Raw genomic sequence first — 11,064 nt, 5'->3', positions numbered from 1 at the left:
ATCTCCGGGCGGGGCGCTGGCCTTGGCCCGCAGCAGGGGGCGGGCGAGAGGTGCCCTAGGGGCGGGGGTTGCCTCCACGCCGGTGGGCTGCGGCTCTGGGCGCTCTCCGTCTCCCTCCGGCGTTGGCAGCTGACGCCGCTCTCTGCTGGCGCCTTTTCCTCCCGGTGCCGCCTCGCCCGGGTGCGCCCTCCGCGGAGCGGAGTGGGCGGGGCGCTGCGTGGGGCCGACCCGGCTCGCTGCAGGGCCCCGGCGGCCGAGCTCTGCCTTCCTCCGCGGAGCCGAGCCGAGCCAAGCCAAGCCAAACCAAGCGCGTAACCCCCCCGCCGCCTGCACGCCTTGCGCGCCTCCGCCGCCGTCCCCTCCCGCCCCCTTCGGCCCGGCTCCCCGCCTCCCCAGAGCCCAGAGCTCCTCCCACTGCAGTCCGGCTGCCACCCAAGCGCTCTCGACCCCTGACCTCTGACCTCCGCCCGCCCCTTCTGGCAGCTCCCGTTGCCTCGTCCCCACCAAGCTGATCGCTTTGTTGCCGGTTAATTGTGACTGACTGGAGACCGGGGAAGAAAGAGTGGAGAGATAGCGTCGCTAGGAGGAGGCTGCCCCCTCCTGCCCCAGACACTGTGTTAGGCCCTCCTGACGACTCCGCCCCCAACTGGGCCCAATATCCCCGTGGTCTCTATGCTTGCGGCCTGTGTCACAGTCACCGAAGCCCCCGCGGTGGAATAAGGGACCCGGGGGCCTTGGGCAGAGAAGCAGCTCCTGGTTTAGGCGGGCGGAAGGAAACCGTAGCCTTGGCGCTGTTATGGGTGTGGGGCAGGTGGCCATGAAAGATCATTAGGTTAAAGCCGTGGCTTATCATTATCCTAGGGAGCAACCTCCTGGTTCTACTGTTTCACTCATTGCAAGTTGACTTTGCCCTTTTCCTGTCTCATCTCCCTTCTCTGATCCTGAGCTCTTCCAGACCGGACTGCTTTTTCATCTTAATAGCTCCCACAGTGCCTGCCTCTGAGAACCTGTTTGCTAAGTGATTGAGAAGCTGCTGTACCCAAAACATTAGGCACTAGCCCGACTTGACTGGCCTCATCCCAAGAGCAATGTCCAGATTCATTTTTTTTTTTAATTTTTATTATTTATTTATTATTTATTTTTGGCTGTGTTGGGTCTTCGTTTCTGTACGAGGGCTTTCTCTAGTTGCGGAGAACGGGGGCCACTCTTCGCGGTGCGCGGGCCTCTCACTCTCGCGGCCTCTCACTCTTGCGGCCTCTCTTGTTGCAGAGCACGGGCTCCAGACGCACAGGCTCAGTAGCTGTCGCTCACGGGCTTAGTTGCTCTGCAGCATGTGGGATCCTCCCAGACCAGGGCTCGAACCCGTGTCCCCTGCATTGGCAGGCAGATTCTCAACCACCGCGCCACCAGGGAAGCCCCAGATTCATTTTTTATTTGTTTTTAAGTCCAGACCTCTTCCACATCTTTAAATTAATCCTCTTTTTTTTAATTAAAAAAAAATTTTTTTTTTTTACAGTTTTAGGCAAGCCTCCATGTCTGTCCAGATCACCGTAAGAAGGATTTTAAAGCAGAAATGCAAGGTAATTAACACACCTTCCCTGGACACCTGTGCACCATCTTTTCCAGATCAGGCAGTACCTGGCTATACTGGGAGAAACAAGACAGGGGCTTCGGGGTGCTCTGAGGAAAGGTTAGAATAGAAGCCCAGTACAAATATGGGGAATCCTTATAAGCAAAATCTTGTCATTAATGAAGTCAGAAAACCAAAATAATGATGATGATCTGTGATCTGTACTAACATGCAGAAGAGGTAAATAGCATCCTGAACTGTAGTCAGAAACACTCATTTGCTGGCAAACATTTTGTGTCCAGTCTCCCTACCCCTTGGACCTGATGTCTGCATTTCAGAGTTTAGCTGGCTTTGAGTTTGCTGCAGTGGAAAAGAAATCTCCCAATTGTGACTGGGGAGAGAAGACCCAGGACTGGCCAGAAGCTGGAATGAGGAAGGAAGAACCACAGCACGGTTACTAAAGAATTGACTGTAATGAATAGCTTTAAAGCCCTATCTGGTTGTGTCCTGGCAAACTCCCTTGGGGTCTCTCCCCCACTTTCCATTCTTCAGGCTGGCTGAACTCAGTCATTCCAAGAAAAGGGAGAGGTTGGTGGGGGTGGGTGGGAGAAGTGAAAAATACCATCCCAGCATCCCACTCCTAAGTCATTTGTTCATTCAGTAAATATTTCTTGAGTACCTACTATGTGCCAGAAGCTGTTCCAGGCACTGAAAATCAACAAACAAAACAGAGCCCCTCCAACCTCGCCCTGGTAAATCTCCACCCTCTCGGTGCTTTCACTCTGTGGTGTTTGTAGATGGTGAGAAGCATGTGGGGAGATAAGTGGAGGGAGAAAACTGCCAGAGAAAAAGGAGGCCTGGACAGGAGGTCAGAAAGCTGGAGTCGGGGTAGGGAAACCCAGGAAGAGTCACTGAAAACAGAGGGCCCAGCCTGGGAGAGGCAGCGGGGTGAAAGTGCACTGGGTGGGAGGGCCCCTGACTCAGCACACTGCCCGGCTTCTGGAGAAGGGAACTCAGCCAGGCCAGAGGCCTCCAGAGAAGACCTCACCATTTGCTGAAGGTTTTATCCTAGAGCTCTGGGCTAACCTGTTACCTGGGCCTCTCTGGAATTTTCTGGAGGATTCAGCATGCCGCAGCTGGCCACATAGGGCTTGTCTCCATCAATTCTGTATGTATGAGGTCCTGCTATTTCCGAAAAGCTCAGAACCCAGGAAGGAGAGAGCCCCCCTGACCAGACTGCCATGTGACAGCCTACTGTGGATGGGTGGGTGCTGCCCCCTGGTGGTGCTAGGAGACCCTGCTCCAGACCTCACTGGGCTGTGGTCATGGGAGAAAATGGGGCTGATAGGCTTCCGGTCAATTCCAGGACCTCAGGTATCTCTCCCATCTGGGACTTGGCCTGATCTCTCCCTTTTCCTTTCCTCCAAGATCTTGATGACCAACAGGCTTAAGCAAGACCACGAAGCAGTCACAGCTGGAAATTACGAATTCCACAAGCTTCTTTCCCTTTTCTCCACTTTCTTCCTCTGGATGCCAAGGTTTCTTCCAGCTGTCTGGAAAGAACATCCTTCTGGGAGCCAGTTCATGCTAAAGTGTCAGTCACAGTGGGTTTTCCTCAACAGGAATAAAGGTATAGCAAAGAAAAGGAAAAGAGAGCAATGTTTGATCCCAGAGTGGAACGGATGGGGGCGCTGTCAAGCACCTGTAGCCTTTCTAGAGTCCCCTCATATGAGGCCCTTGCTGTCTGAGAGCCGAGGCTGATCTGGCCAGTGGGAGGCTTGAGAGCCTGGCATCAAAGCCATTTACCCTTCCTGTTTGCCCACTGGGAGCTTGGTGTGGGGCTCAGCCACTTTGAGGTGACAGAAGCTAGCCAATTTCCTCTCCATTTTTTTTCTGTGGACTCTGCTTGTTTTGAGGGGCTCCAGGCCTAGGAGCAGGCCCAAAGGCTGCCAAGGCAAAGTCCTAGCCATTGATATTCACACTTCCCCCTTTTGGTATTCCAGCTCCTGCCAAGAACCAAACCCTCTTCCCTCAGGTCCAGGTCAAGGAGCCAGCATCCTTTCCCAGCCTTCCCTGCTTCCCAGACTGGTTAATTGAATTGCTTTATCAGTCATCATCATTGGGGCAGAGGGTGATAGAGCTTTTCCCCTCACGGAGGGAGAGTAGGGAGGGTGAGAGGAGGCTGAAACCTCCCGTGTGCTTATCACTTCACTTTATCCTGCCTCCCACCCCCACCCCCAGGCAGCCTGCGGAGACTTGCAGGCTCCAAATCAAATGCTGAGAGCCTTCCCAGGAGGGGTCTGGGAGGAGCCCAGACACAGAGGACAGCCCACGGGGCCTTGCAGAGGTCAGCTAGAAGGGCTCGGCACAAGGGACGAAGGCAGGGCTGAGTTGCTGTGAAAATCCTAGTGAAGGTGTATTTGGGGCTCTGGGGGAACACCAGAGATGGCCTTTGATGGCCCAGCTCTTAAAGGGAAAAGACCAGAAGGGTACAGGCTACAAGCTCAGGCCTGGCCAGGACTCAGAGCCTCATAAACCATGGACTTGGAGTCAAAGGGCTAGAAGGGACCTGATTGTCAGCTCACAGGCACATTCTCCTTGACAGATTCCAGGCCTGTGGAGCAGCAGTGAGTGCTGGGAGACTGAGCTGGGCCTGGGCTTGGGCCAAGGGTCAAGAATGATATTGGGCCCACGTGGCCTCTGCATGTAGAACAGTGTTCATGGGATCACAGGATCAGGGCAGCTAAGGGGACTCCCGGAGCCCTCCTGGCTCAAGGCTGCCGAGATAGAGACCCAGGCCAGGTGCAGAGAGTGAGAGCACGGGTGCACACATGGTAGCTCAGGGCCCGGCTGGCAAGACTCCTTGGCACTCAGTGCTTCTCCATCTAGAAAAGTACAGCTTCCTCCCACCTGGGCTAAATTCCAGCAAAACTGGCTTATTCCATTAGAGTGGCTAATTAGTCCTGATGGGCCCGGTCCCCTCCAGCGGTGTCCCAGGGAAAGGAAAGCAGTTGTCTGGCGAGGGAGACCAAACTCTGGCTCCTCTTGGACACTCATGAAACCCAGGGATCCTTACCTGCTTGGGTCAGCCCTGGGAAGAACAGACAGACCCAGAAGCCAGCCAGCTCTGGCCCAGGGAGCCCCAGGGTGGAGATTTGCTCTGCAGCTGGCACTGTGGCTCGCTTGGAGTAATCCTAATAATGGTTGGGTGGTTGTTGAGTGACACACATGGTCTTCTCCCCATTTCCCAGGGATTCTCCCCATGTAAGACCATGTAAGTAAACATAGCAGTGTGCCTGGCACCGGTGGGTATGACAGTGACAGGACGTGCCAAGTCAGATTATGACTGCTTCTGCAAGACAGTAGAAGTACAAGGCAAGGGACCCCTGCCTGATCCTTCTTTGTGTATTGCCAGTGCTTAGCACAATCCTAGGCACTCAGAACACTTGGTTTATACTTGATGCATGGAATTAATGAGGCAGTGGGGTGAGGGTAGGAGAAGGTGGGAGCCCTCCCTGTCAGCATCTTGCTATCCTGGAGGGTGCACTGGATTGGGAGAAACCCAGTCCTTGACCCCAATTTTGCCCCCGCTTGGTTGACACTCAGATCGCTTCCAGCCCTTTGACTCCAACTCTGTGGTTTATGAGGCTCTGAGTTTCCCCTCTCTGGGCCAGTTTCTCCAACTATTCTATGAGGAGGCTGAGCCAGATAAGCACTAAGGTTTATATTCTGGTTACTATCGCTGTGAAACAAATTACCCGAACTTCGTGGTGTAAATCCAACAAGTGCTGTATTTTGCTCATGATTTTATGGGTCAGAAGTTAGGAATGGCTGTTAGACAGTCCTTGCTTAGAGTTCTTCACGCAGCTGCAGGCAGATGTCAGCCGGGGCTGCAGACATCTGAAGCTCAGCTGGGCTGAATGTTCGCCGTGGTGTGTGCCTGTGGCTGGCAGTTAATGCTGGCTGTTGGCTGGCAGCTTGGCTGAAGCTGTCAACGGTACACCTGCAAACACACGGCCTCTCTGGCACAGGCTAGTCTCAGGGTAGTTGTACTTCTTAGGTGGTGTCTGGGTTTCCCCAGAACTCCCAACAGAAGTGGCATGACCAATTTTAATCTAACCTCAGAAGTCACATAGCATTATTTCCGCCATACTCTGTTGCTCAAAGGAAGTTTTTGCTCACACAGATTCCAGGGGAGGAGCATGGACTCCATTCCCTCGAAGTGTTAAAGAATTGGGGGCCTTTTTAAAAAAAGCCGCCATATCCCTATGGTCTGTAGAATCCTTCTCCTCTAGCCCAAGGCCCTGTGGCTGGAGCTGGCTGAAGCTGTGTAGCTGTTTATGGCTGTTTGTTGGTGGGAGCATGATGGTGTGAGGGATTGGGGAGACACCCACACTTCTGATACTCCCTTTCCTTAAAACAGTGCCTTCTCTCCCCTCCTTCCTTGGCTTCTTTGAGTTTTAGGCTTTCAAAATAGCTCTGGGAGAATGACTCACTGCAAGGGTGATGGGGCCCCCAGAATGAAGCAGGCCCCATGGACTTACTCCAGTTGCAAGAAGGAAGGAAGCTAATATTTAATGAGCACCTATTATATTCCAGTTTGGAAAGAATTCTATACTGGATTCCAGTAGGTTTTCCAGAAGGAGTTCATTTTTTCCTCCCAACACCTCTGCAAGGAAGCGTTTTTATTGTCATTCTCCCTTTAGAAAGTGGAGGTTCAGAGGGTTCAGGGACTCGCCCCAGGTCATAGGGTTGGTGATAGAGTCATGATTCAAACCTACTTCATGCTACCTGCCCCGGGCAAGCATGCGGCAAAAGAAGTCGTCTCCCATGCCCCCCTCATGCCCTCCTCTTCCTCCCTGTCTGCTTGCTATACCCAGGGCCCAAGCTCAGCCATTCACTTCCCCATCAGAACTTAGCTGTTTGTGCCCCACTCAGGCACCAGTGACTGAAGATCTCTGGCACCCTGGAATAGGCCTGTTTCGTGGGCAGCCACAAATTCTTTGGCCCCCTTCCCATCAACAAGCGGGATCTGTATGTCCTCCCATTAACTCTGGGCAGATGCTGTGACCCACAGAATATGGCAGAAGTGTCACTATGCCATTTTCCAGGCCCAGGCCTTAAGAAATTGACAGCTTCCATCTTCTATCTCTTGAATCGATCTCTCTGGGCACCTTGAGCCATCACATACAAGTCTGGCCACCCAGAGGTGAACTGTGCTGTGGAATCCAGTTGTAGATGCTCCTCTGGGGACAGTCTGAGCCCAGGCTGCCAGCTGTTCTCACTGAGGTGCCAGCCATTTGAATGAATGTGAGCGAGGCTGCCTTGGACCCTCTAGACCAGCTCATCTGCCGGTTGAATACCACTGAGTGACCTCAGTTGCCACTAGAAAAGCCACTCAGACAAGCCATACCTGAATTCCTCACCCCCAAAATCATGAGATATAATAGAACGGTTGTTCAAGCCACTAAGCTTTGGAGTAAATTGATACACAGCAACATGCATTACCTCATTCAATCCATTCGTTATACCTATCTTATAGACTAGGAAATGTAAGCTCAGAGGGGTTAAATAACTTGCCCTAGGTCTTTCAGGAAGCAGGAAGCCTAGCTGGCATTTGAACTTGAACTTGGGAAGTCTGACTCCATAACTCCCTCAAACCCAAGCATTTGTGATACCGCTTTTTGGTGGATCTATGTGTCCCTCCTGGCAGGAGTGTTGGCATTTCAACCCAAAACATTACCTTTAAACAAATAATTGAATTAATTTTCAAGGAGTGATATTTTTAGCACCAAGACATTCCCCTGTTTGAGAGATATATGGGGAGATTTGAAGATGGGGGGCGGGGGAGGAGGGGTTCCCTTCCCCAAACTCAGGGCAGTGAGCGCTGCTGATTTATTTATCTTTGTGTATCCATAGCTGGCACAGAGCCTGTTCATGGTGGATACTTCATAAATGTTTGTTCAAGAATAAATTAGCCCACAAAAGAATAAATGATGGAGTCGGAGAGACGGGTAAGTGGACCAAGACCTGGAGAGAAAGGTTTTCCTGCCATCTGGTGGCTATTCCTGGAACAACACTTTCTTCTCTGTGGCAGGAGAAGGAAATGGAAGGTTCCTTGGAGGACTTTGGCTGTGTCAGGTATCAGGTAGCATCATTCTAGACTGGAGTAGAGTGCCGTGTGGTGGGGCTTCCCCCAGGATCCAGACTTCTCGTCTCTTCCAGTGTCTGTGCTCCTTGAGGGTAAGCAAAGTAGTGCTTCCCCTACCCCCAGCTCATTCTGTTCTCCAGAGCTAAGCATTCAGTAGGTGTTCAATAAATACTTTAGACTGAAATTTGTGAAAATAGGCAATGAACAATCTCATATTTCACCTTTACCTTCTACTGAAGTTTGCAAAAATGATAGCTACCTTGAAGAGAGGGGCCATTCTCTCAGAACTTAAGTGGCCTGCTCCTGGCAAACTCTCAAGTCCCCGGCCATCCCCCACCTCAATCTCAGGCCTCTGGACACTGGCGCCTTCCCACCGCCAGCGTCTCCCACCTCCCCCCTTGCAGAACTGACAGGCCTAGATGGCTGTCTTCCTGGCAGTAAGGCAGGGTTGGAATTTTCCCTACGAGGTCCCGTACACGGACACAAAACACCATCGTCACATCAGACGAAGCCTCATTTGCCTCACCTGGAAAAACTTGGACAACAGCATATCTCCCTCAGAGAGCTGTTGCTCTGTGATCACATGAGCTTAGATGTGTGAAGTACTTGGAATCCATAAGGCTTGCTACCAGTGTATGCGGTTACCTATCCTGGACAATTCCTAGGAAAATAAACACATGCCCCTCTTCATCCTCCTCAAGACTCCTCAGCCAGACAGCCAGGCAGCCCCCAAAGTCCCACAGCGGTCCTCACCAACCCATCCCACCCAGGCTTTCAACCCAAAGCTGCCCTCGGGATCCGTGGCCTCTCCCATCCCCTCCCCCTGATCCCAGAGCAGGTCAGAAAGGCAAGAGGGGTTTGGTAAGAACAGACACTTTATTGTACACCATGGGGGGTGTAGAGAGGAAGGAGGGGCTCCAGGGGTGACAAAGCCTCATCCCCTCCCCTGGGCTGAGTAGTCTTGACCCAGGGCTCTGACCAGCATGGGGCATGTAGACTAGTATTTTTCTGAACTTGCGTCAGAACTGAAAGTGACACCTGGCATGTGTGCTTAGGATGAGAAGGGACGCTGGGCCCTTCTCCCCCATCCCCAGTCATTAGGCTCCAGTGAAGGGGCAGCAGGCCCCCAGTTTGGGGGCCTGGTGGGCGCTCAGGGAGTCGGGTGCATCCCAACATGTACTCCAGTGGGAGGGGGGAGGTGCGGCTGTGGAGAAGGCAGAGGGCAGCCCCCTCCCCGTACTACTGCAGGCCTGCTTGGGCCTGGGACCACACAGCTTCTGACCCCCAGCCTCACGGCTTGTAGGCTGAGTCAGGAGGGCCTCTCCTAGCACTAGTCCCCACAGACTTATTGCTCGAGGGCAAAAGCCAACCTGGCTGGCATCAACCTCTGTGCCCACCCGTCCACCCATCTGGGCCTCAGGCTTCACGTTGCCTCAGTGGAGAGGGCTCCCTGAGCAAGAAGCTGGTGACTGGGGCTGGAGGGCGGGCAGAGGCAGGACCAGGCACCGGGGACTCTTTCAGGTACACCCCTGCCCTGCTCTGCCCCGGAGTCTGCTCTGTCCCCTGTGGGCACTGCATGGACAGCACCGAAGTCAGTGGGGTGGGGACCGTGTGCTGGAACATAGGGCTTGCCCCTCTCTGGCCACCTCCTGCTCCTCCAGGGAATCTGGGGCTGGATCTCTCTCCATCAGATGCCCTACCTGCTCTTGACCCCATCGGCCCCATCCACTCCCAGCTCCCCTGAGGAGTGAGCAGAGGTGTGTGTGTGTCAGAAGCACAGGGGAGGGGCAGCTGTTCCCTCTGAACACTGTCAGGGATGTCTCAAGGACAAACGCAGGACAGAGGCGCTGTGAGATGACGCCCTCTTGGGGTCTCACCAACCTAAGAACCCCAGCACCTTCCCCGGAGCTGAAGACGTTGTGTCTCCAGTGGGCACAGCAAGAAAATAAAATAAATGTGGGGACTTCTCCCACACCCCTAAGATACCTCATTCCCTGTTTCTGGCAAGCCCAGTGGGGTGAAGGCAATGAGTCACCAGTGAGAGGCATGTGCCTTTCCCACGACAGGGGTTTCCCACGGAACCCTGCCCTGAAGCCTCGCCTGATGGAGCTGAGAGGAGGAGGAGGTGGCAGGAGGGCAGCGTGGCCTTCAGGAACGTGGTGAACACGGGGACCACAAATCAGCACCCTACGCACACCCACACCCACATATGTGCACACGCACACACACACGCACACTCACATGCACACACCAAGCTCCGGGTCCTACATCTAATGGCAGAGACGCAGCAGGATAGGGCCTGGCCTACGGCAGCCGGCTGCGAGCACTACCCAGCCCACGAGGACCAAGCTGACGGCCCCAGCTCAGCCGCCCTGTCACAGGCTGGCGTGATGGGGCCTGGTCCAGCCACACGCTACAAAATTAAAAATATATCAAATATACAATGAAAATAGATCTTTACAGCACTGAGGATGAAAATAGTCCACCAGCCACAGTATAATATTGGGTTTGTCATTTAACAGCATTTACACCCACATGTACAGATTGAATATACAATAGAAATAGAATATATAGAAGAGTATATATAGTAGTGTCTCTCCTGGGGCCTTGCTTTTCCTGTTGCTATTTCTGCTTGGGATTAGGCACAGGGCCAGGTAGGAGGTGTTGTCAGGTGAGGGGGCCTAAGGCGTGATGTTGTGTCCCAAAAGCTCATGTCTTTGTGGAGATGTGGGTCTCCCCCTCCCCTCACACACTCAGGAAGGATGGGTGGGGCTGAGAGGGCTGGAAATGGGAGCACATGTGGGGGGAGGACGAGGAAGGGAGATGGCGAGTGGACCCCAAGGGGGGTGGGGAAAACCAAGGGACTAAGGGGTGGAGGAGGGACCCCTGGGCCTAGTGTGTCCCTCCCAGGGCTGAGAGCAGTCAGAGGCACAAGAGTGACTCAGGACCCTTTGTGAAGGAGCCAGGCCTGCCCCTGCCCTGCCCACTGCAGCTCTCAAAGATGGAGATTTGCTGTCCCAGCCAGTCTTCCTTCCTCCCCGGCTCCTTCCTTCCATCCATCCATCCTTGCATCCTTTCATCAGTCCATTCATCTCTCTGCAGACTTCTGACCTCCAGTCAGGTCCCAATCCTCTTAGCCTGCACTCCGAGGGCAGCCCTCTTCCGGGGGAGGCGAAGGTAAGCATGGGTGGGGTGCCACAGGGCTGGGCCCCAGGACAGAGGCCCTGCCCTCCCCCTGGGCAGCTTCCAGTGGCCACAGCACGGCCTGTGCCCCCCACACCCTGCCACGGGCTGGGCAGCTTGGGAAAGGTTTCCGAGGTGTCCACACGCGACGTGCGCACCG

The 11,064-nt window shown here is 53.9% G+C and overlaps 1 long non-coding RNA gene across 1 annotated transcript; it reads left to right on the top strand.

Moving 5' to 3' along the window:
* The first annotated feature begins 3,031 nt into the window (after positions 1–3,031).
* Positions 3,032–7,750, top strand: LOC130705777 (uncharacterized). Its single transcript, XR_009006173.1, has 3 exons — positions 3,032–3,200; positions 7,490–7,584; positions 7,668–7,750. It is a non-coding gene; the product is annotated as an uncharacterized LOC130705777 (long non-coding RNA).
* Positions 7,751–11,064: the final 3,314 nt, after the last annotated feature.

The sequence above is a fragment of the Balaenoptera acutorostrata genome, chromosome 1 (genome assembly GCF_949987535.1).
Source record: "Balaenoptera acutorostrata chromosome 1, mBalAcu1.1, whole genome shotgun sequence".
NCBI classification, from domain to species: domain Eukaryota; kingdom Metazoa; phylum Chordata; class Mammalia; order Artiodactyla; family Balaenopteridae; genus Balaenoptera; species Balaenoptera acutorostrata.
This window is presented reverse-complemented; position numbering and strand designations above follow the sequence as displayed.